The sequence below is a fragment of the Mus musculus genome, chromosome 9 (assembly GCF_000001635.26).
Source record: "Mus musculus strain C57BL/6J chromosome 9, GRCm38.p6 C57BL/6J".
Classification (NCBI taxonomy): Eukaryota; Metazoa; Chordata; class Mammalia; order Rodentia; family Muridae; genus Mus; species Mus musculus.
Window position 1 is genome coordinate 60987794 of NC_000075.6, and position 24663 is coordinate 61012456.

The 24663-nt window shown below is 48.7% G+C and overlaps 1 long non-coding RNA gene across 1 annotated transcript in view; it reads right to left on the reverse strand.

Annotated features, from left to right (window-relative positions):
* Window positions 1–248: 248 nt before the first annotated feature.
* Window positions 249–24663, reverse strand: part of Gm51680 — a 45624-nt gene continuing 21209 nt past the window's right edge. Inside the window, exons 2-3 of the long non-coding RNA XR_003948176.1 lie at window positions 8250–8381; window positions 249–1723 (exon numbers count right to left, since the gene is read on the reverse strand). This is a non-coding gene — a long non-coding RNA (predicted gene, 51680). The remainder of the gene's footprint in view (window positions 1724–8249; window positions 8382–24663) is intronic.

Below are 24663 nucleotides of genomic sequence, written 5' to 3' on the forward strand. Positions count from 1 at the left end.
ACCTACACTGTGTGGGTTCAAGGACTTATCCAGGGCAGCAGAATGTGTGGTGCATGATGAAGCAGAGTTTGGGGGCAAAGAAATAAATAGTCACTATTATGGAAGAAGTAGTTATCATGAATCTATTTTTAATCTCGCCTTCCTTTTAAAGATAATCGAGGCTGTCTTCTTAAGAGGAAGAATCCAGGCTTTGATATGTGGAAAGGTGCAAAGAGCTCTCCTCCCGTGGAAGATGCTAATGAGCCGCCATTTACCCCGCCTAGCCTTCATTAACTGCATTAGTCTGCATTAACACTTTTAAAACATCTTTAAAGACGCATTCAATTCCCTTTTTTTAATCTCTTCTTTTCTAGAACTGTGGAATCATCTTGATCCTCATCTTCATCTTTTCTTTGATGACAACTTTTGGTTTAATTTGTATTTGGAGATTGAAATGCAAATCTCCCATTACCCACAATCCCCTCCTACTTATGCTCTGCAACACTGTGGGAGTTGGGTTCATGGTAATTCTTCATCCCAGCCCCTTCTCGCTCCCAGGGTGAGCTGGGGGGGAGGAGTTTGCTCTGTAAATCCCAGGGCACTTTATACAAGTACCGAATGCTGTGTCACGATAGACTGTACCATGGTAGGAAAAGCTCCCGTGGCAGGGACAGGAAGAAGGCTGGGTGTATAAGAACACTTGCTTTGCAAGCATGAGGATTAGAGTTTGAATCTCCAGCACCCACACCATGTAAAAAGCTGGGCCTAACTGCCATGTGTCTGTAAACCCAGCATTACGGGTTGTCCCGAGATGTCACTGGCCAGATAACCTAACAGCCACACTTCTGGGTCAGCAAGAGCCTTGAGACCCACAGAGGAGGGAATTCTACGCCTCTGCTTTGCTTATAAGCACAGGACACAAACCCACACACACATGCACCCACCGCGAACATGTGCCACAAACACAAACACATTCCCTATCTGCAACGTAACAAAATAAAACATAAAAACATAAACAGGTTGGCTTCCAGGATCTTAAAGGTCTTATTCCTCATGTCCCTCTGTCCTTCATCATGGTGTTCTCGTGCTGAGGAAAAGGCTGTGGATGTTTGCAAGTGAAGTGCCTCACAAGCTGTACTTGTGGCTGGGCCCAGCAATGTAGGCCCGTGGTCTTAGCAGCTCAGGAAGCTGGGGATGGAGGGAAAGTTCAGGGCCAGGTCTGACAGCTTGGTGAGATACTGCCTCAAAATCGAAAGTAAGAAGAGGCCCAAGGACATAGCTCAGTAAGAGAATGGCAGCCTGGGATGCCATGTCAGCTCCTAACACCGCAGGGAAACACAACATAGGCAAACAAAAGCCATGTTGGTTTTCCATGAAGCTCAATGTAGAATTGCTGAATGACCCAGTCATTCTACTTCTATTCTATATGTAAAAAAAAAAAAAATTGAAAACAGGTGCTTTCACTACACACACACACACACACACACACACACACACACACACTCCTTCTCCAATATTCAAAAGTACTGTTCATAATATCCCCAAAGTGGAAACAGCTCAAATGTCCATCAACAAATAGATTATATGAACAAATATGGAGTACTATTCAGCCTTCAAAAGGAATGAAGTATGAGCTGAATAAAGCACAGCCTGAAGGAGCCTTGGAAACACTTTGAAATGAAGGAAGCCAGGCACAAGAGCGCAAGTACGCATGGATCCACTGATGCTGCGGCACGTCCTGAGTCTGAAACAGAAAAAAAGGGGAATAGCAGTTGATAGAAACATCCTGGAAGTATACAGAGGGATCGACACACAGAACTGAAATTATGTCAAATGCCATTAATGCATTTAATATTTAAATTAAAAATAAATGATTAAAGGTCACCATAAACTTAATATAAAACCATATTGGTTTTTCCACAGGGAACTGTGTTTATTTTTCTTCTCAAGATCATCTGAACTTCAGGTTAAAGGTTATAGGATGTCTGGAGAGGGAGGGGAGAAGAGGGAGACGGGCGACTTCAGTCCTGGTAGGGCAGAGCCACCCCTTCCTGGCAGGGTGCCATGGGCCTTTGACATTCCAAGCTGTGTAACTCACTGGCCTTGTTACTGTGGCAAAATACTTGAGCAAAGCAGAAACAGAAAGGTTCATTTTGGCTCAGATTTGAGGGGACAGTCTGTCATGGCAGGGCACGGCAGCGCATGGCAGCAGGAGTTGGAGAAGACTGCAGATAGGAGCCAGCGCTTTGCTTTCTGCTTCACTTCCACGAGTCCGGGGACCTCAGCCCCTGGATTGGTTCTCCCCACGGTTAGGACCGGCCCTCCCACTTCTTGCTGCTCATCTAGAAACTCCCTCACAGCTGTACCTAAAGGCTCACTGCCTAGGCGATTTAGATCCCGCCAAACCGGAAGTATTAGCCATCATCCCAGGAGCCTTGCCCATTTCCTCTGAGAAGGAGGCTAAGGATGCTGAGGCCCACGTGATCAGTGGGAGGGTAGGGGAAGCCTGGATGACTTTGCCAGCACTCACTGGTTGCTTAGTGAATACAGGGTCTGCTTTCCCTCTGCATCAGCAGAGGTTACCATCTCCAGGCTGTAATAAAAGCAAGTTTAATCTGAAATATTAGAGATTTGCAAATCCGGGTTATATGATGGAGTATAGGCATATCTGGGGAAGCAAAAACAATACTAATGCGGATTTAATTTTTAAAAATTGTTATTTATGTGTACACATGTGCCTGCTTGTCTTTATGTGCACCATGTGCATACAGATGCCAGAAGTGGATACTGGATCCCCTGCCCTTGGGTTCTGATCTACCTAATGTGGGTGCCGAGGAACAGAATCTAAGTCCTCTGCAAAAGCAAGAAGCACTCTTAACTGCAGAGCCATCTTTCCAGCCCCAACTTTTAATTTATTTTATTTCGTAGTACCAGGTATTAAACTCAGGACCTTGCACATGCGAGCCAGTCAAGCACCCTACCGACGAGCGATGTGAACAAGCCCTTTTATCGATGCAATGTTGACGTGTGAGGCAAGGTCTCACTAAACTGCCCAGGTGAGGCTTAAACGTGGGATCCTCATGCCTCGGCCTCCCAAGCAGCTGGATCACACAGGGCCACAGCTCCAGGACTGCAAACCACGGTTCTAAAGGTGAAATGGGTCTGTGGCTACCCCATCCCCGGCATGCCCGAGCTCATCTAGAGGTGAAGGGAGCATGGCTGTTCTAAGGTCCTTGTTTACAGGGATGGGCCACATGCAGGGTCTGGCAGGTCCGTGCTGTCCGTGTGGTAAGATCTGGTAGCCTTTGGTCCAAGGCTCTGTTTTCCAGAGCTCTTGAAATATTTTTTATAACAGCATATGGGAGTGACAACCAGCTGACCCCAAGTCTTGTCTGCTCTATTAGATTCCCAAAGGACTCCACTTTAATTCGGACAACTTTTACGTCAGCAACTGAAGTCTCTGTCAGGGGACTCATGCAAAATAAGCACCTTTATCGAGGACCTCAGAAAGAAAAGGAGATTTTCCTTGATGAGGGCAGGACCCACGTTGCCTCAGGCACCCACCCCTTCCAGATGGCAATGGGGCATCAGCTCCATCACAGCCCGTGCCAGCCACCGTGTGCCTCCTAGTTCCATTTTACTCTAGGAAGAATGTGAGTCTGCTTGGCTCAAGTATGTGTGTTCTTGAATTTGCACATGTATTTGTGTGAGATCTTAACCCGGCAGGTGGGGTGTTGGGCACCCTTATAGTCCTGTAACCACTAGAGGCTGTTCATGGGAACCGGAGCACCAGGCAGTCAGCCTAGGGTGCCGGGAACACTGTCTTTCTGTGGCTAGTGGTACTGAGCAGGATGTGTAGAAAGGAGACACCCAGTGAGGAGGCCTGTGGCCCCAGGCCGCCACACTTTCTCTTCCTCTCTCTGACGGCAGAGGCAGCTTCAAGCCTGCTCCTTCCTGCTTGTGGCTGAGCTCAGTCAGTTCCGCTTTCACTCTTGTCTATAGCAAACCTTCTGCAGAACCTCAAGTTTGCCTCCACCAGGAAGTCCTCCAAGCCAGTGCTCTCCCCAGCTGTTTCCTTTTTAGGCTTTCTTTCTTTCTTTCTTTCTTTCTTTCTTTCTTTCTCTTTCTCTCTCTCTCTCTCTCTCTCTCTCTCTCTTCTGGGCCCTGTACACTTCATAGTACCACTAGTGTTCGTCTTCTCTATGCACACTGTGTCTTTTTGCGGTCTCTGAGGTCTCATCAGGCACCATTTATGTGTAGTCCTGATGCTATTAGCACAGCACTATTTGAACAGAGGTACCTGGGCTTTATAATGATGGAGACAGATGAGCTGTGGATGGAAAAGGACCCTGGGCCTTGAGGCCCTATCATTCCTGCCTGGGACCACTAGAGTCACCCTGCACAGATAAAGGATATTTGCGTAGACCACAGGGGGGAAATCTCAGCCTAATGTGCAGTAAAAGCAATTGCACAGTGGTGACTCTGGAAGAGATTAGAAGGAAAGGCCCTCTGCCTTGGCCCCTCAGGTGTGAGTCAATTTCCACCGACGAAGGCCTGCATTTGAATGGCTTTGCTCTCCTTGCTGACAGGGTGGCTTGGGCAAACTTCAAACCTTAGGCTTCTTCAGGCAAAAGATGGGGAAAATAAAAGCCAGTGGCCTGAAACTGTGCTAAGTGGCTTGGCTGGCCTGGGGCTAGAGGGCAAGCTTTAGCCTGCTGAGGGAGCCGAGAGGAGTCTTCAGTTGAGAAGACTGTAGAGGGCCTCTGAGACTGAGAAGAGGGGAAGGACCTCTGTTCTCCCTCTGCTGCAGGCTGGGTACCTGGAGAAGCAAACTCATAGGCCTACTTTCCTAGAAGGTTCATATTTCCAGGTTTTTATCCTAAAGCCAAATATACCAGAAAGGATTTTTCAGATTCAAATCTTGGGGTTTGCACAATTAAAGAGACCCTTCTAGTGAATGCTGCTTTAATGAGACTTTTCTCTGGGGCATCGGGAGGCAGGAATGCTGGTTAAGCTATGTCCATTTCCTTTCTTCTAAAGTCCCAATGACAACCAAAGTTTGACCCACCAAAGCTCCTCCACCCCATGAACCCATGAGTAAGGGGTTATTGCTGGGAGTGTGGGTGACCCCCAAAGTAGCCACTCTGAAGTCTTCGCCTAGCATGGACGATGGCTTCCTCTTGGCTACATAGCTCTACCTCTAATCTTTCTCAAACTGTATATATTCTAGCTCCTTCCCTAAGATCCAGAGGCCACATGCATACAAATGGCTTGGGGGAGCAGCTGAATCCTCTCTCTTATGAGGGAACACAGTTTTTCATTGTGCCCTCCGCCTCCAGCCTTGAGTAGAGTAAACAGACCCACAGTGGTTTTACAACCTAGCTGGAGTCTCTAGTCTCTCAGCGTTTGCAATTTCCTACAGGAGTAGACTGCCTGCTTTGCAACATAATCCAGCTGAAACAAAGGATAGGGTCTGTGGGCTTTCCCTGTATAACCACAGAGCTGAACATTAAACTTTGAGCCTTGATCAGAAACTTTGTCTTGGCATCATCCTTCTCTCGCACCCCATTCCTTTTTCATTTTCAGCCCCCCTGTCAGGTAACCCAGTTCATCCATGGCTGCTGGACAGCTACATATCATCAACAAGCCCAGCTGGGATTGTCTGAAAGCAAGCACACCTGAACTCATGCAAACAGCGCCTGTTTGGCTGAGAGGAAAGTGCTGTGCAGTAGCAGCCCATGAAAGTATGTATGCATTTCCACCCACGCAAGTCTGGGGAAGACGAGGGCGCTGCTGGAATATAGATCCCAGGTATAGGCTTTCTAGATTCCAAGCCAAGAAACTGCTCACTAAGCCCTGGAACTGCTGTCAGGGAAGGCTGTGCTGTGCACTTCTGAGTTTCGGAATCCCAACTAGAATCTGAGCAGTTGGCGACACACCATACACATATATAAGCAGCAGGAAAGCAGCCATGACACTGGGAACCAACCCACTCAAGCCAATCCCTAATCTGGGGGAACCTTTTTAATGTGACACAAGCTGTGTTGAGAAATCACTGGTCTCCCGAAGTGTGAGAAGGTCAGGGTCGTTCCAGGTCATAGTCAGCCTATGAGTTGTTCCCATGACGACGTTGGCAGAAAAGGTCAGAGAACCAGCCAGTGTATAGAATAGACTTTGCTTATTAATTGGTGATGGGGGTAAATTACCAACTTTTAAAGCCTTGGTTTCTTTATCTTCATTCCCTCAAGTGTGTGTTTGTGTGTGGTATGCATGGGATCGTATCCGTGTTTACATGTGTGGGGGTACTCCTGTGTGAGGGTGTACAATATCCACGGCTGAAGGAGGCAGCAATAGACCTTGCTTGGCTGGCTTCCTCCTCCCATTTTGATCCCACCAGGGCTGCCAGCCCATTGAATGGTACTGCTCACATTTAGTCTTTGTCTCTGTTACTACGTCAAATGTCTCTGGGAACACTGCCCCAGATACACCCAAAAGTACACTTTGCATACCTCTTAGGCACCACTCAATCTAATTAGGTTGACACTGAAGATCTGCAGACCTGTGGCTTTCCCTCCTTCTGTCTTGGGGGGAGTAGAAGGCCTGCAGGGACCACGTGATGTGGGAGGCAGGAGGTTTTGAGATGAGCTGGGCTACACTCTGAGTTGGGGGTAGGCATAGAGCCCAGAATACTTGGTGATGAAAATCATACTTAGAGCAGGTGGAGTAAAACATGGGACAGATATGTTTTGTCAACTTGACACATGTGCTAGGTGTGGGGGTGGGGGGAGTGCTGAGTGAATGTGGAAGAGGGATTGAAGCCTTACCCTAATCAGGCCAAGGTCTAGACACACAGGTCATGGTAGCTAGCTAGCTAGGGTCATCAGAGCAGAGGGAACGTCAACTGAGAAACTGACTCCATCAGACTGGCCCGTGGGCAGTTCTGTGGAGGACATTGTCTTTATCAGTGATTGCAGTGGGAAGGACCATAGCACTGGAGGTGATATCAACCCTGGGCAGGTAATCCTGGGTAGTATATACCCTGGGCAGGTAATCCTGGGTAGTATATACCCTGGGCAGGTAATCCTGGATAGTATGTACCCTGGGCAGGTAGTCCTGGGTAGTATGCACCCTGGGCAGGTAGTCCTGGGTAGTATGCACCCTGGGCAGGTAGTCCTGGGTAGTATGTACCCTGGGCAGGTAGTCCTGGGTAGTATGTACCCTGGGCAGGTAGTCCTGGGTAGTATGTACCCTGGGCAGGTAGTCCTGGGTAGTATATAAACACAGACTGAGCAAGCCATGAATGAGCCAGCCTGTAAGCATGGCCTCTGCTTCAGTTCCGGCCTCAAGCTCTTGCTCTGGTTTTTCTCACTGATAACATCAAAGTGTAAGCCAGAAACAAGCCGGTTCCTCTCTTCAGGATACAATGTTTCAACTCTATAGAAACTTCTACACAACAGTCCTGAGGGTGGCTATTGTGCTTGTAAGGTAAGTGCTTTACAGACTAAGCGATCTTCCTAACCCCAAGACCGGAAATTTCTAATATGGTGGGGGCGAGGGGGGGTGTGGGTGAGCTGGCAGGCAGATTAATCTGCATAGTGTACATACATCATTCCTAACCCATCAGCCAGACAACATTAAAGCACCGCCACATTGCTTGTGAGACAGAGGGTGGGTATGCTGGCTTGTGTCCAGGACCTAGATGCAGAGGGAGGTGGAACACAAATAGTACTGAGAATGATCATGACACGGTAGGAAGGAGCCTCTAAGAAGTGCCGTTCTGGACCAACAGTAGAGGAAATCCCAGAAGTGAGAAACACGTGAGACTCATCTTTCTCCTATTGGGCATGGTACACCGTGCCATGGGGAAGCTGACAGATCCTTGCAGAGGGAATCTCAGTAGACAGCGGCTACCCTGCTACTGTGGGAAAGGCAGGACAGGGTTACCAAGGGGAAGGCGAGGCTAGAAATCTGGAAGCTGGAGGCACTTGTAGATGCTGGGGTAGAGTGAGCATCCATCAATCACGTTCCATCTTTTCACCAGGACACTTTCTCACACTGCTGGAGGTAGAGCTCCAAACCAGTGACAGCAATGACAAAGGCAAACAAGGTTTCCATAGCAGGGTTGGGCCTGGAACTAAGGCTGGTGAGACAATTGTAACTAATTTTTTCAAGCGCCTATTTTTAATAATGGTTCTTAAACACTTTAACCTCCCTTCTAGCCCACCACCCACCAAAGGTAGTAGAAAAGAAAGGATATGGGGAAAGTGGACCTGTTTAGAAAGGTTCTTTGGAGCAACTCCCATCTGTGTTGTCTGGAAATTGGCAGTTCAGTTCACAGGTTAGCAGACAGCGGCAGCTCGATCCACTCAAAAACACTTCCAGGATACACCAGCAGTTGAGTTCTGTAGAGTCGGGATAGCAAAAATGAATCAGCAGCAGTGGCATGAGACAGCCAGGCCTCAGCCTCGACACAAGTCAGCAGGAGGGACCAGGAGGAAGATCAGGAGAAGTTCTTGGCTATGCCTCTCTCAAGGAAGCAAATAAAGACGCAAAACTCACAAGCGTTGCACATCTAGCTCTGTTAGCAAGCCCAGCTCAGCCTCTGTCACTGTTGTTGAGTCCTTTTTATACCCACCAAGACGTTACGTGTCCTCCATGGGTCTTACCTCAGCATGTGCAGCTGTCTCAGATGACATCACAAATCTGTGGAAGTGGCAGAAACTGCAGCACATCACCAGAAGTTTTTTTTGGTGTGTCCCTCTATGGAGTCCCGACAAATGCAGCTCAACTATGCAATGTAAGGTGGACCAATACATGCATGTCGTTATCAAAGAACCTTTCAACATGTGTCCTTTCATGTGCTTGCTTTAGCAGAACATCCTCTCTCCTTTGTCTGCTTCAGTGAAACATTCCTCATGTATTTGCTCCAGCAAAACACCATCCAACTGACTTTCCAAAGAACCTTTAACTCTCCACGAGACACTCACCTACCTGGGGCTCTGCCTGCTTACCTGGGATTAGCCACATGGCTGTCCCCCAACCCCTAGCTTGCAGTTGACCCCTGAGCTGGGCGGCTTGCTGCATCAAACTTACAGAAAGCATATGAAGTTGTTGGAATGGCAGCCTTCTGTTCCCCACTTCCTCCCCTGCCTGGAAGCTTGTGGGAAGTGGAATCTTCTTTCTGTTTCTCCACCCCATCTCCCCCAGCCCCACATCGCCACGATCTTTAGAAGAAATTGTATGTGGTCATGCACAAGTGTGCACATGCATGCAGAGATTGTAGGTGAGTGGGTGCAGTAAAGAAACTGCTGACGTGACTACTTCATGGTATGGCTAAGGAAAAAGGTTTGTTTTGTGTTTTTTTGTTTTGTGTTTGTTTTGTGTGTTTGTTTGTTTGTTTTAACTGTAGATATGAGTGAGAGAACAGCCAGAGGCATCTGGAACAGTCCAGAGCAGAGAGAAAAAGAAGTAGACTGAACGTGGCCAGGGCTATCTGCAAGAGAGGGAAGAAGACCAGGATATAGAGAATAGAGATCATGATGAGAATTGCACCGTACATGGAGGGTGAGCATCTGTGGGGAGGGAGGGGCCAGGAGGCTGGAGTGGGCACTTTGAAATGTAGACAAAGTACTTATGGTACTTCAACCACAGGTGTGTGTCAATGGAGAGCCGTAGGTCCCACTGCTAGAGAAAAGAGAAATGGTCCCTTTGGCAGATGGGAAGTGGCCTCACAAGTTCCCGAGGAAGGCTGGCTTTTATTTAGCCACCAGAAATCCTCCTATGCAGCTCAGGTTGAACATTTCTGCATAGTTGGATTGGCTTTTGAAGGTTGAGGAACTGGAGTTTCCTTTGGATCTAACAGAGGTCTGAGGACAGCACTGACTCCTAGGTGCTATCTATCTTGTGTTTTGGGACAGTGTCTCTCACTCGACCTGGAACTTACCAAGTAGGCTAAGCTGTCTGGTCATCCAACCCCAGAGAACTGCCTGCTTCCACTTCCCCGGTGCTAGGGTTACAAGGTCATGCCAACCACTATGTCCAGCTTTTTAACATGTGGATCCTGGGGCTTGAACTCTGGTCCTAGTGTTTGTCTTTGTGGAATGAATATTCCTGAGTCCCTTAATTTTCTTTTAAATGAAAAGACTGTTGTTGGACATGGTAGTTGAGCTGGTGTGTGTGTGTGTGTGTGTGTGTGTGTGTGTGTGTGTGTGAAAGAGAGAGAGACAGAGAGACAGAGGGAGAGACAGACAGATACACACACAGAGACAGAGAGAGACAGAGACAGAGAGAGACAGACAGATGAGGGAGGGGGGAGGAGGGAGACCCTTGACAACCTCAACACCTTCAGGGAGGGGCCATCTGTTGATAGTGTTGTGGTATTGTATTTTGGGAGCCATGTTCTAGGGCCAGGACTGCAGAGGGCAGAAATGGAAGGCTTGCTATCTTCAGGACGGCGTTGATGGTGGTAATGGCCCCACTAAGCAGGAAGAGGGCACTGTGGAATCATCAAGCTTTGAAACTCTGGGTGGGGCCAGCCACACAGCTTCAAGGAGTCAAGTTGAACCAGCCCACTTGGTTGGTTAGCTACAAACTGCTGAGCTGCCTCAGCAACAATTCTACTATCAGCTGATGGCTATTAGAACCCTGTTCTGTAAGATCATGGTCACATTTGATCTTTACGGTCATACTCCAGTCTTACAGGTGGGAACACTGAGGCTCAGCAAAGACAAGAAAAGCCATTTAAGGTTAACATCATCTAGCTAGCAAACTGTTGAGCTGGCAATCCCAACCACACCTCTGACCCCAAAGCCCAAGCCACAAGCCACTTTGCTGTGCTGTACCAGAGCTGAGCTGGGCAGTCAGCATGCTTCCCACAGAAGAGTGGGGGTGGGGGTGGAGGTAGGGGGTGGGAGGTAGGTATATCACATAGCAGCTGACACCTGCCAACTCTACCTAGGTGTCAGTTGCTATTTCACAAGTAAGTTCTGCTCTGGTTTCTTCTCAAGGGCCACTAGGTCTGGCCAGGATGTGGAAATTTACCATCAGGTTCCGTCTGACCTTGAACGTTGCCAGTAGAGAGTAGGGTGAGGTCCGCAGCCTGTGAATCTGAGCTCAACCCCAGGTTGGTGAGGGCTCTTGGGTTGCCTACCTTAGGCATGGACATTTCCTGCTCATCTGCAGGGCCAGAGTGGATGATGTTCCAGCATAGAGAAAGGAGGAGCCTGGGACCTAGGACAGCTTCCTGGCATATGTCTGAGGCTCCTCCATCCACAGGATACTGGTAACCAGAGACTGGTTTGACATGAGGGGGCTGTGGGTAGTGATGGGGTGCCCTTTGGGAGAATGGGGAAGCCATGGTTAGATCTTGTCGTTCTGAGCTTCCTGCCCCTCCCTCACATGGGCAACAGAACCAAGCTGCCAGAATCAAATGAGCCAGAAGAGGAAGTTTTAGATGACTGACTGGTATCTTCATTTGCAGATCAGGAAACTGAGGTTTGAGGGCAGCTATGACTCATAATAGGTGACAAGTCACTGAGGGTTGAGATGAACAAGCACCCGAGCTCCCTCAACCCCTGCAGACACATGGCCTTCCTTGATGGGGGTTGGGGTGGGGGTGGTTCGATGGCGTCATCCGAGTCTAGTCGTCCTCCTGTTCCCTGGAGCCAGCTCCCCCTACAGGCCAGACATACATTGCCCTTTGCCAGGAGGTCTGGGCACCTTAGCTGCATGGTCTCTGTTCATATGTCAGGTGGCCTGCCTCCTCTCCTGAATGCTTGCTCGTCTTCTATTATGTGGAACACTGTTTTCTTCTCTAGTAAGGGTACCCCAGTTTCCTGCTGGAAATGATCCCTGCTCTGATTCCCACAACACCAGATCTCTCTCAGTTTCTGTTCTGCCTCTCTGTCTCTCCGTCTCTGTGTGTGTGTGCGTGTGCGTGCGTGTGCATGCATGCATGCCTCAGTTCTCTCTGTCTCTCAGCCTCTCTGTCCCTCCCTATTTCTTTCTGTATCTGTCTCTTTCTCTGTCTGTCTGTCTATATATATTTCTCTCTCTCTCTCTCTCTCTCTCTCTCTCTCTCTCTCTCTCTCTCTCTCTCATACACACACACACACACACACACACACACACACACACACACACACACAGCATGTTCCTCCTTTACCAGGTGATAGAAAGGGCAGGCACTAAACTCCGGTGCGGACATGAGTAATCTAGACTCTAGAATGTTTGAGGCTCACACCTCCTGAACTCTACACTCCCCATACCCAGGAGCCAATCTGTTTCTTCTGCAGAACCGTCTCTGTGATCTCGGAATGGCTTTCCCAGAATTGCACGGTGCTCCTCCGCCCATGCTGCCATATGAAGGACCCACTTGTGTGCCTGCCCTGTGCCTCAAGTGAGGCAGATGCTTGGTAAATGTACTGTGGCTTCAGTGCCGCCATAACAGAGAGAGCTGCTCATCTCCCCCCCCCCCCGCCCCCGGTTCCTTTCTGAAGCCTCCCTTCCCTCTCTGATTCCTCTTTGAACCCCCTTCAATTTCCTGCCTTTTCCACTGAATTTTTCATTGGGAAGAAGCGCGTTTAAAGATGTGAAGCACACGCTTTGCTGGGTCTCAGCTTTGATGAATCTTTGATGCTGAGGCTGAGGAGTCAAGGAGATGCACCAGGCTGGGGAAGGAGGGAGGGGCGGGGAAGAGGCCTGCAAGGATGTTATCCTCCTTCCCAGCACCTCCCACAGGGAGTTCATACACCTGCCATGTTCCTAGCCTAAGAGTGTTCTGCAGTGGGAACCTGCGTGCGTGCAGGCAGGTGTGGTGTGTGTGCGTGTGTGTGTGCGTGTGTGTGCGTGTGTGTGTGTGTGTGTGTGCGAGTGTGCGTGTGTGTGCGAGTGTGTGCAGGGCCATGAGGCTTGAGTAGAAGAGACTCCATCCAGCTTGAGACTGTACTTCAGCTGGCTGGCTGTGGCATCTCTGATTCCATGTACTCTGTCCTGAGCCCTTTCATTTCCTCTCACATCTCCTTGAGCTTTGAGGTCATGCAGTTTCTAGGCCGGCACAGTCCTTTCAGTGTGACTCCTAACCACACCCGGAGGCCCTAGCAGCAGACAAGCACCCCCCCCCCCCCCGGCCCCTGCCCTGCCTTCAAGAATTGATAGCCACCGCTGTCTTATACATACAACAACAGAGGATGATGGAGGGCCGGAGCCCTGGTCCTTGGCAGTGAATGACTGGCTTGGAATGCTAATCTGACCTGAATGTTGGAGGTGAAACGCTGAAGGCCTTGTGTGGGGAGATGCTCCCCCAGGCTCAGGGTCTGGTCCAGATGTTTGATGTGGTGGGGGGCCCCCCTCACCCTTACGTGCTGGTCTGCATAGCGTCTCTCAGGGTTGAAGGGATGTCACCAGGCAGGGAGAGGTGACACGTCCCTGTAATTCACTACATCTGCTTTTCACATGGTAAACACTAGGCTGCCCCACCCCTGCCCCACATATGTAGCATATGTGCAGCTTGCTCTCCATGCAGTTCTCCCAGCAACTAGAGTGGGGCTGTCCCTGACTGTGTTGCATGCCTGTGGATCCCATTCCCCTAACTGGGCTGCCTTGTCTGGCCTCAGTGGCTGTTTCTCTCATTTCTCTGTTCCTCTTCTTGTTCCCTTTGCCTCTCCATCTAGCAAATGAGCCCTTCTGATTGAGTTTGTCAACTATTTATTTGTTCATGTCAAGGAAAAAAGTAACTGGTAGAGAAAGTTTGTACCACGAGTGGGGCATTGTCATAACCATATGGTCCTAAGGCCTTTGGGACTGGCTTGTCTCCTGAGGGGAATGTGGAAGACGTTGGAACTTTCAGGTAGAGCAGTCCTAGAATGCTGCCAGATGCTACCAATGCTGGGCCCAGCATCCCTCGCACCGAGGCTCCAGCAATGCACGTCGGATGTTTCTAGAAGAAGATTCTTGGATGGGGCAGAGTCTCCCCAGCAGCAGGGCTCTCTTAGCTGGATCCCTCCCAAGTAACAAGTGCCAGCATGCATGTCCCTTTGCACCCACTTGCTTGTTCTACTGGCTGAATTTAATGCAGTGACAAACCTGACAGTAACGAGTCCCTGGGGTCCTTTCCCAGGCAAGGGTGTGCAAAGCAACCTTCCAGAGATCTCACAGACTGACCAACTGTCCTCTCTCTCTCTCTCTCTCTCCCTCCCCCCCTCTCCAATAGCACTATTAGTTGAGGACACATGAGTATAAATTATGTTGATCAGATTGCTTTTCCATTATCATTTTAAGAGGAGGAAATGGTAATTGGGATTGAATACATGCCTAAGTCAGGGCTTAAACTTTTTGCATCCTAATGAAATGGGTGTACTTGCTTATCTTCAAAGGAAGAATTAGACAGTGGCTGAATATTTGATGCTGCAGGATATTAAGCAACTTCAATGTTTTTCAGAGTTGACTGACAATTTGATTTTATGATCATATATACTGAGGAATCTACTTCAGGTAAACGCATAGACAAAATGGGGGAGGGGTATTTAAAACCATATCAGAAATAGTTTGATGTCAAAACAAAATTAATTTTGAAACCCCTTTTTAAAAATGAAACTCAAATAAAATTTAAAATCCGATATTTGGAACTAGCAAGGTAACTTAGCAGGAGAAAGCACTCGCCTTGGTAGGCTGGTGACCTGAGTCTGATTTCTGGAACTTCCATGGTAGAAGGAAAGAAGCAGCTCCATAAAGCTGTCCTCTCACCCCACATGACAAGTAACACGCGGGCCCTCACGCAGGCACATGTGAGGACACACATGGGAAGAAATAAACCGAACATTCTAGTACAGTACAACCCCACAATACACTAATTTGACGCTTAGTTGCTGAGTAATGACAGTAAGAAATATTGTCTTTGTTTTCTATAATTAAATCATTATGTATCTATAAGAGCCAAATACTTTTCATGCACATTGGAAACACCATAATTCAGCCAGATGTGTGATGCATGCCTTTAAATCCCTGCACTTGGGAGGCAGAGGCAGAGACCGTGGGTCTCTGTGAGCTCCAGGCCAGGCAGGCTCTACAGAGGGAGTTCCAGGCCAGTCCTAGCAGCATAGTGAGACCACTGTAACACACCACATGCGTGCTTTGTGTTCGGAAGCAAGGCTCAGTGATGTGATTTAAAGCAACATGGGTGAGTGTGGAGGTGAAGGGGCTGGCATCTTGTCAGACTGCAGTATGGGTCTCCTGGAAGGAGTTCCTAAGCAGGTGGTTGACAAACTTAAGGACTAATTCTGGCCTTCCATGTCTAAGCCTCAGCACACAGGATCCCTGACCCCTGTACGAGTGAAGGGTGCCTGGCTGGGCTGTGCAGTGCCTCACTCCTCAAACTGCTAGGGCAGTGGAGGAGGGAACTCAGCTAGACAGTTCTGCTCTACCACCTTGCTTCATACACAGCCCTGAGCACCAGGAGAAGGCAGTGCGTGTAGCTAAACCAGGGCCAGTGCTACCTAGCTGTGCTGCTATCCAGCTCAGGGTGCCACCTGAAGCCTCATGACTTGTCTGTGTGGTAAGGGGGCAGATAGTAGGCTCCCTGGGGACATTTGGGAATCGATGCCTTGACTCTTGCCACTCATGTGCATGTATGAGAACACATACATGTGTGTGGAGGGCCTCAGGTGGTGGTCCTCAGGTCCCAAGTTGTGTTTTATTGAGACAGCACCTATCTCTCACGTTCCCCTGAGACTCACCCATTGTGTGTGAGATAACACAACTGGCCTGCTGCCTGATAGAGACAGCTTGGAGAACACAAGTCTTTCGATCTCCTTGGGATTCTCCGGTTTCCTCGTCTGTACAGGACTTGCCCCCAAAGAGAAGAAGAAAAGGTGTGTATGTGGAAGAATAAAAAATGCACCCCGATACCTTTGACCTGAGCCTTTAGAACACCCCCCCCCAAACCCTTCTCAGCCTTCACTCCTGGATCTGTCCCTTTTGTGTTAGCCATCTTTATATGCAAATGAATGGCAGAAAGCCAGAAATGAGTATGATTAATGAGCAGAGGTTGTCACTGTTGAAGGGACAGTGGCTCAAGGTAGCGTCTGACCCCAATGGGTTGTGTAGCTTTGATCTGTCTGTGTGCAAAAAGCCTTAAGCCTCTGAAATACCCTGAATGTGGGGGGATTCCTCTCTATCCTGTGCCTACATATATCAACTCAGGAGACACAGTGGCTCTGTCTAGGCCACTGTGCTGGTTAATTTTTTGTCAACTTGACACAAACTAGAGACATCTAGGAAGAGGAACCTCTGCTGAGGAATTGCCTCCATTAGAGAGACAAGTTGGTGGGACTTTTTCTTGATTGATGATTGACATGGAAGGGCCAACCCACTGTGGGCTGTGCTCCTCCTGGGCAGGTGGTCCTGGAGCCTGTAAGAAAGAAGACATGAGAGAGCTGGCCCCACTCCTCATCAACAGTGGCACTCTGGAGAGCTGCCCCCACTCCTTACTTAGGCTATGCTCTTGGTAGAGCTGGCCCTGCTCCTCACCTGGGCAATGGCTGAGAGCTGGCCTTGGTGGCATGGGCAAGAGAGAGAGAGCTGGCAGGCTGATCAACTCAGCTACCACCCAGACCCAGATCCAGGGCTTTGAGTTGGCCCACCCCAACGTCCACCTCATCTGTGAACTGCTAGAGCGTGCAAAGGGACCAGTCCTACAGATCCAAAGCTTCAGGAACTCCATGACACAGGGCAACAGCAGGATATCTGAGAGGAGTCCTGGTGAGGATCCAGTATTGATGGTGTAGCAGAAGCCAGAGGCCTTGAAACAGACCAATGACTCATGGCAATGAGCATTGGCAAGTAAAACTGTTTGGACAAATGGGTATGCTATATCACACAGTTGACACACTACAGCTTCCATAGTGAGATTTTTTTTTCTTTTGTAATTTAAATTTTAAATTTTTTTTGTTTTCTTTTGTGGGGAAGGTTACAAGGGCGGAGGGCCGATATGGAGAGACTGGGAGATGAGTGGGATTGGGTGCATGATGTGAAATTCACAAAGAATCAATAAAAAGTAAAAAGAAGAAGGGGGAATGGGAGGAGAAGGAGGGAGAGGAGGAGGGAGAGGAAGACGAAGAAGGACGCAGGCTGAGTGGGCCGTGTGGAGCAAGCCAGTGAGCAGCACCCCTCTGGCTTCTGCATTCGTTTCTGCCTTCAGGTTCCTGCCCTGGATAACTTTAACCTGTAAGGTGAAATAAGCCATTTTCTTTTCCCAAGTTGGTTTTGGGTACAATCTTTTATCACAGTGACAAAGGAGCAGACTAGGATGTCGCCCAGTGAAAGGAGGGGTCCTGCAGAGCAGGCCTGAAATGTAGGCAGGTGGCATCCCCTCAGGTGGCTGATCTGATGTTACACTCTGCTTGGTTATGGAAGCCCCACCCAGGTGGGCCAGGGAGGTCCCAGGTGGGATACACATGGCTAAGACATCTGCTAGGTGAATAGTGACGGGGATATTTACAACAGACCAGTGCCTGGGGACTCTGCAAACATTTCTACTTACACTCTATTCTCTTTTGCCTTGAAGAGTGGGGACGCTCTCCCATCCCCCACAGAACTGCACGTAACACTTGGCTGTGAGCATTTGGATGTTCACAGACCCTAGGTGTCCACGCAGATGAGTCTTACTGTCAGAAAATTCAAAATAGTGTTTCCTCTCTCTACCTGGCTTCTGAGGTAAAAATCCTTCTCCTTCCTCAGCACCGGTAAGGCAGATCCTACACTGACTGCAATCCTCTCCCACCTACCCGCTCGCCCACCTGAGACCAGCAGAGAACATTTTCTTCCTGGCTGGGTTCATTAAGCCCAGGAATTTGGAGGTGGTAGAAAGAAATTTCCTCGTTTCATAAAAATTTAAACTAACGGCACAGACAGCTGTGGCCATCTAGTGAATTCCTCTCCAGAGCAGAGACGTTTAGTTATACCTTTTCTTGGCAAGGGGGAAGGTACCAGAAGAAATTGGAAGCAACTGACAGCAGAGTGGCTTGCTGAGTTTGCCGGCATGCTGTTTCCCAAGAACTCGCTCAACCCATCAGCATTGGAGGAGGGCTAAGTGCAGCCCTGGCACTCGGCATTCCTTATTTCTCTTCATTTGCACGGCAATCCTATAAAATGTGGATTCCTTGTTATGTGCTGCAGGTGGGAAATGGATCTTCAGAGAGGTGAAGTAATTTACCTAAAGTCACCTGGCTATGGAGCCTGCGCCCAGGCCTGCACCTAAGGCCTTCTGGAATCAAGATGGCTTCCTGGAGATGGGGACAGACCAGGAACATGCTTGCCTCTGGCTTTCAAGCTGTGTTAACTTGACACAAACTAGAGTCGCCATGGAAAAGGGAGCCTCAGTGGAGAATCTGCTGCCATCAGACTGGCCTGAGTATGTCTGTGGACTAGTTTCTTGGTTGCTAATTGATACAGGAGAACTCAGCATGCTTTGGACAGTAACAGCCTTGGGCAGGTTGTCCTGGGTGGTATAAGAAAGCTACCAGAGGGGCATGGTGGCACATGCCTTTAAAGCTAGCACTTAGGAGGCAGAGGCAGGAGGATCTCTGAGTTTCAGTTCAGCCTAGTCTACAAAGCAAGTTCCAGGACAGCCAGGGTGACACAGAGAAACCTTGACTCAACAAAACAAAACAAAACAAAGCTATCAGAGAAATCCAGGGGAAGCTGTCCAGTAAGCAGCACCCTCCATATTCTACTGTGATCTTCTGCCCTTGGCTTCCCTTGATAATGAACTCTTAACCCTTTTCTTCCCAGGTTGCCTTTAGTCATAGTGTTTATTATAGTAATAGAGCAAACTAGAACACGGATGGACAGTCTCATCCCTGGATCTGATCATTACATGGCATCAGTTCAGAAGTGGGTGGGATACTATTTGTCCAAGGTGGTCCCCAAGGACCTGATTTCAGCACCCCAAAAACCACGCCCTTAAGCTTGTGCTTTAGGGGAGACGAGAGTTGGAGCTTTCGGAGTTGATGTGGGGGTGCGGATCTCAGGTATTCATTAGCTTCTCAATGATATATCCAAGGAATGTCATGTGTGTGCGTGTGTGTGTGTGTGTGTGCGTGTGTGTGCGCGTGTGTGTGTAGGCCAGGGCTTAGCACAGGACTTCTCCTCAATTGCTCTCTATCTTACACTGAGATGGAGTCTCTCACTGAACCTGGAGCTTGGTAGTCGGTCAAGGCTGAGTGACCCTGCTGTCTCTGTGTCTCCAGTACTGAAGTTACAGGTCTATGGGGCTGGACTTGGCTTTTGTTTCTTGTGGGTTCTGGGGCATCACACACAGGTCTTATGGTTTCACGTGAGCCAGCTCCCTGGAATGTCCCTTCTCACACATCAGCGTCCTCATCTGAAAAAGGGACTAGGGGTGGAGAGATGGCTCAGAGGTTAAGAGCACTGACTATTCTTCCAGAGGCCCTGAGTTCAATCCCCAGCAACTACATGGTGGCTTACAACCATCTGTAATGGGATCTGATGCCCTCTTCTGGTGTGTCTACCCTCTTCTGGAATGTCTGCCCTCTTCTGGTGTGTCTGAAGACAGCTACAGTATACTCATATACATTAAATAAATAAATAAATAAATAAATAAATAAATAAATCTTTTTTTTTAAAAAAAAAGGAAGATTGGGATTAAAGGAAGTTACCTGTTGGGACAGTGAGAAGGTCAATGAGGCATTAATGTGTATACACAGACAGCCTAAGTCCAGGGTGTAGAGCATAGGAAGCACTCGGCACACGTGTGCATGTGCGCGTGCACATGCACTAACACACACACACACACACACACACCTGTCAGTTTTCTATCTAGGTAGGCCCTAAGCCTGTATGCTGCCAAGATTCTCACACCAGTTGTGCTAGCCCACTCCTCAGCCAGCATCTGCTCTCCCTCATAGCCTGGAAAAAGGCACATGAGGGTCTAATTACCTCTGAAGAGACAAAGCCCTACTTGGTGCTCTCTGGAGGCCCCCTCCCAGGGGCTTCTGGTACTGGCCGTCCTAGGGTACATTTTAGCTGTGGGCTTCAGGATTCTCTTGGTTGAGCTTTGGGGCTGTGGTTGACCTCAGGGCAAGTCTGTGTTCTGGCCTGGAGACTCCACGGGACTGTTCTGGTCCACCCTCACTGCATACCGGGGAGCTGTGCTGAGTCCCACTTTCCACCCCTCCTCTATGCGTTCACCCCTTTGCCCCCCTGGATCCCAGCTGGAGAACTGGCTCCTGGCTTCTCAATAGAAGCTATGCCACATGGTGAATGCTTCATTAACTCAGCAAGCATGCTGTGGACCAGACACCGCACTAAGGGGTGTCCTCACTAAGGAGCTCACAGTCTAGGGGACGGGAAAGAAACAGGCTGTAGTACGGGTGTGGTCTATGAGTGGAGTGAGGGGGTGAGAACCCAGCCTGAAAGATCAAAGAGCATCTCCTGGGGAAGGGATGCTGTAACCGAGCACGAGGGAGGACCAAAGGGAGGACCAGTTAGAGATAGAGGACCTCCCCAAAAGATGCTCCTCCCATGCCATTGTGGGGCCTACTGACTTTACTGATGGCTCAGATACCAGGGTACGTTTTCTGTGTCCGTGGCTGTAGATAGCCTCAAGTCATGCATGTCTTGTCAAAGCTTCAGGCTGGAGGGTTGGAGAGGAAAAGGGAGGGAATGTGTCTTCAGAAATGGCATGTCCACAGAACCTGCTTTGAGTAACTCCACTTTAGGAGGGGACATGCTCCCCCAAGGATGCCTCCTGTCCAAACACAGTAGAAGTGCTCCCAAGCAACACTTGTGGGAGAACAAAGGGGGAGGAGCTGTGTGCTTTGTTCTCTTCCTCTGCCACCTCTCTAGGGAGGTGAGTCACTAGCACAGGAAAGTCTCTTATCACCAGGGTGATGGCTGAGATGTCCAAGTGCCCGATGTGCATGCCACAAGACCAGACTTTGAATCCACATCACTGCCTGCTGGCCATGGTGACCAGTTTAATTCTAGCATTAGGAAGGTGGAACTGGGATTCTCAGAGTCAGCTAGGTAACTAGACTGGTCCATGCTGGCAGACTCAGGTTCAACTAGGAGATCCTGGCTCAATAAGAGTGATAGGAGGAGCCGGGCATGGTGGCGCACACCTTTAATTCCAGCACTCAGGAGGCAGAGGCAGGCGGATTTCTGAGTTCAAGGCCAGCCTGGTCTACAAAGTGAGTTCCAGGACAGCCAGGACAGAGAAACCCTGTCTCGAAAAACCAAAACAACAACAACAACAACAAAAGAGTGATGGGGGGAACTTTCAATGTCTGCTTTGGGTTCCACACCTATAATCACACACACACACACACACACACACACACACACACACACGCACACACACACACATATATACACACACATACACACATTAGAAGAAGAGACTTGAGGCTAGAGAGATGGCTCAGTGGTTAGGAGCACTGACTGTTCTTCCAGAGGTCCTGGGTTCAATTCCCAGCAACCACATGATGGCTCACAACCATTTGTAATGAGATCCGATGCCCTCTTGTGGTGTGTCTGAAGACAGCAACAGTGTACTCATAGATGAGAGAGAGAGAGAGAGAGAGAGAGAGAGAGAGAGAGAGAGAGTCAGAGACCCATGTCCTCATGAAGCCCTGTCCTATTAGGTACCAGTTAACTTCTGAGTTAAGTACACAGGGTTGAGGAAGCTCTAGTGGAGATCTGGACCAGATGAGAGGCAGAGAACAGGACAGTAACATCCCCATCGTCAGTGCAAGGCAGGTCAACCAGCATTTATAGTTTCTGATGTGCATGGGGCTCTGGAACAGCTGTGGGAAGGAAATGGACTAAAGAAACCACCCCTGGCATCCAGGAAGCAGCTGTGTGGAAAGAAAAACGAACGTGCAAATACAAGGTTACAACCAACTGTGTGAGGTAGTAAGGACAATAGCCATACCAGAGGGTGACAATTATAAAGCAGGCAAGCGAGCTTCAGATCTCAGGCCTGTCACAGCCAGCTGGGGGCATCCAGGGCAAGTTCCCAGAGTCATTCAATGTCTGACCCTTCTCTGTCCCGTGGGGACCCTTTCAGAACACAATGTGGAACATTCTGAGGATGAAGCGCTTGATGAATTCGGGGCTGTGCCAGCTCAGAATCGCTGGGCAGTGCTGGCTCTATGGATGGTAACATACAGAAGGGAAAGCTATAAACCCTGTCAAGGGGGCTCAGGCAAAGTGATGCTAAGTGAGGGGCAGAGCTCGGCAGGCAGCTGGGCAGGAGGAATAGAGACTGATCTGACTAAGCTCAGAGCATAGTGTAGGGTGAGCTATGGAGAAGAAGGGCTAGAAGTGAAAGAGATGGCATCAGAGTCGGGGCTGAAGGTGACACCCTGATGAGGAGATCTTAAACTGGCGCTCACAGGGATGGCTGATAAGCTTCAGTCTGCTTTTACTCCCATGATGCTCCTGTAGCAGTCATTGATAGTCAATGGTTTTCAAGTACCATCCTTGAATTTTTCTGGGAGCCAGGATTAGCTAATGGGCATTAGTGTGTAGAAGTTCCTTTCTTCTCTCCATCCTCTTCGATCTCCTCCTCTTCCTTCCATTCCCCCCCCCACCTCTCCCTTCTCCTCCCTCTCCTGCTTTCTTTCTGTTTTAAATTAGTGTATATTGCTTGTATGAAATGATGGATTTCATCGTGGGAATTTCACGCGTGTATTTGATATCCGTTGATCATATCAATACTCTCTAATGGCTAGTCTTACCTTACTCCCCCTTTCCTGGTGCCGTTCTTCCTTAATGGCCCCCTTTCTTCTCCCATGTGTTATTTGCTTATTTTCTATATGAGAAAGGACGCATTATCTTTCTTAGTCTGCCGTATTTTGATCGTCTTAATGATCTTTGGTCCCATCCATTTTCTGCAAACATCATTTTGTCTCATGGCTGAATAAAACCCAGACAGACAGACCTAGACACACATGCAGACAAATAGATACACAGAGAGACACATACACACAGAGACATAGACACATGCACATATTCTTTATCCATTCAATCTGTTATTGGGCACCTAGACTGCTTCCATAAGTTGGCTCGTTTGCATTGTATTGTGAGGTATCTCTGCCATAACTGATTTTGATCCCATCTGGGGGTGTAGCTGGATCATGCACTAATCCCATCTTTGGGTTTTGAAGAACCTCCAGGCTGACTGATCTCACAGTCTAACAGGTTAGATCGACTTGCATTCCTTTCAGCAATACACAAAGACTCCCACTGCCACCCGCCCCCACCAGCATTTGTTGTTTGTTTTCTGGATGACAGCCATTCTGATTGGGGCAAGTGGCATCTCTGTGTGGTTTTCATTCCTTTCAGTTTGAGTGCCCATTTATTGATTTGGATTGCTTGTTTTGTTTGAGAAATATATATATATGGCACAGAGTAGCAGGGGTGGTGGTGGGGAGGATGTGCATATGAGTGCAGTACCTGTAGAGACCAGGAGAGGGCATCAGATCCCCTGAAGCTGGAGTTACAGGTGGTTGTGAGCCACCCACCCAACATGGGTGCTGGGAACCAAGCTGCTCTGCTGAAAGAGCTGTCAGTCCACACTCTGGGCCATCTCTCACTGCCTTGTTTGCTCTTCTGATGTTTGCTTTTTTGAATTTAAAAAGATGCTAAACATCCCAGCAAAAACAAAACAAAAGAAAACAAAACCAAAATACAACGAACAAACAAAAATCCTAGAAATGATCGATTCAGCAAAGGAGTAGGATAAACAGCCAACCTAAAATCAGGAGCCTCTCTGTGCACTAAGGATGGACGTATTGACAAAGAAATCAGGAATTCACAAATTCTTCCCAACGAAGCTTGAGGAGAAGCTTGGCCAAGATGATAGGGCTCTGCAGGGAAGATGACAAAACACTGAAGGGAGAAACAGAAGACGATGCTGGGGGCTGGGAAAACCTCCCTCCATGTTCATGGATGGGAGAATTAATATTATGAAAATAGCTTCACCTGAAGAAGAACGAAGACCAAAATGTGGACACTTTGCCCCTTCTTAGAATTGGAAACAATCACCCATGGAAGGAGTTACAAAGACAAAGTTTGAAGCTGAGAAAAAAGGATGGACCATCTAGAGACTGCCATATCCAGGGATCCATCCCATAATTAGCCTCCAAACGATGACACCATTGCATACACTAGCAAGCGTTTGCTGAAAGGACCCAGATAGAGCTGTCTCTTGTGAGACTAGACCAGGGCCTAGCAAACACATAAGTGGATGCTCACAGTCAGCTATTGGATGGATCACAGGGCCCCCAATGGAGGAGCTAGAGCAAGTATCCAAGGAGCTAAAGATATCTGCAACCCTGCAGGTGCAACAACATTATGAACTAACCAGTACCCCGGAGCTCTTGACTCTAGCTGCATATGTATCAAAAGATGGCCTAGTCTGCCATCACTGGAAAGAGAAGCCCATTGGACATGAAAACTTTATATGCCCCAGTACAGGGGAATGCCAGGGCCAAAAAGTGGGAATGGGTGGGTAGGGGAGTGGGGGGGGGAGGGCATGGGGGGCTTTTGGGCTAGCATTGGAAATATAATTAAGGAAAATACGTAATAAAAAAATTACAGAATTGTACTATAAAAAAAAAGAAACTAGCTTCACACTAAAAAGTGATAAAAGATTTAACATAA